Raw genomic sequence first — 1,406 nt, 5'->3', positions numbered from 1 at the left:
ATAATAAAATATTTTTCTAAATTAATATAATTATGTATTATTCATTAAATGCTACTTGTAATGTAATTATAATAAAGACCATTAATGTAATACCCTCACTACCAGAATGTCACGCTTCCGGTTGCGCCACTCTGATAGCAAGAAGTATTACGACTACTTTATATACTAAATATTAAAATAGGAGCCTGTGACTCAACACCGTATCGCTGATTTCTTTGAAAATTGGAAATAAATACTTTATTTTAAGAAAAATAAAAGCATGCATAGATTCATATACAAGACTTCTTACATAATATCTCATAATATAATATACATATAAAACATACAACTCATATCCCTCTTAGAAACTTGTAATAACAAAAATGAAGGAAGAAAATAATCTAATTAATATAACAACATATAAACCAAACGCAGTATAACTCTTCATAATGCTTCATTTGGTTCCTGAAAAGGGAAAGCTGTAGGGGGTGAGAACCTAACTACAAGGTCTCACCACGAAGTTTCAGAGTTGTCATAAGAAGACATTTAATAAGAAAATTGTTTTCAAACTTAGTGATTATCATTGCCTTATGAATCTTTTAAAAACTAACAGGTAATCGTTCAAAACCTTTTCAAAGAAACAATGTTTAATCTTTCAAAAATCATAAACTTTTCCTTTCTTATAAGAAAATCTCAATCAGAAATCAATCACGTAACCAAACAACACAATTATTAATTCAGCACCAAAGTTCATTCTCAAATGTAGCACGCCAAGACAAACACAGGCAAGACAGACAAGAAAAGTACAAGTTTAGGTAGCAATTACAGCAAATAGTTCAAGTAGCAGTTAAAAACAGTTTAGCAATTAAGCAAACCAAAACAAGTTCAAACCCAAACAAAATATACAAATGCATATGATACATGTCTGTCCTATGACTGATGAGGCTCATCTGTCAGTTATCCAGTCAACCCGACTAGTCTGAATTGAACTTAGACTGTCCCCCGACATGCATTCCTAAGAGTTTATGCATAGCTTTTTCTCAAATAATCAATATCACTCAATCGAGGGTTACATTCCTGGGAATTTATATAGTGCCCGGTCACACTTACATCGTAGGGTCAACAGAGTATCGAGTTTTCAACCTGGTACACGTGGTGGTAAGCCATGGTACTTTATCTAGGGAACTTCGTTTCTCAGATAATTCAAATTCATAAGCCATATAAATAATTCAAAGATCATATCTCAACATTCTTAACATCATAATCATTCATCAATCCAAATCTCATTTCCAAATTTATTCAAAACCATATTTTAAAGAAAATCCTCATCATCCTTCTTTCCATTCCGTCCATTAACAATCCCAATTCAAAAAATAATTCTTTCTTTGATAAATAAATCAATCTTAAAACATATAATGTTTAAAAAT

This window comes from Arachis duranensis, chromosome 6, assembly GCF_000817695.3.
Source record: "Arachis duranensis cultivar V14167 chromosome 6, aradu.V14167.gnm2.J7QH, whole genome shotgun sequence".
Classification (NCBI taxonomy): Eukaryota; Viridiplantae; Streptophyta; class Magnoliopsida; order Fabales; family Fabaceae; genus Arachis; species Arachis duranensis.
Note: the sequence above shows the minus strand (reverse complement) of the source record.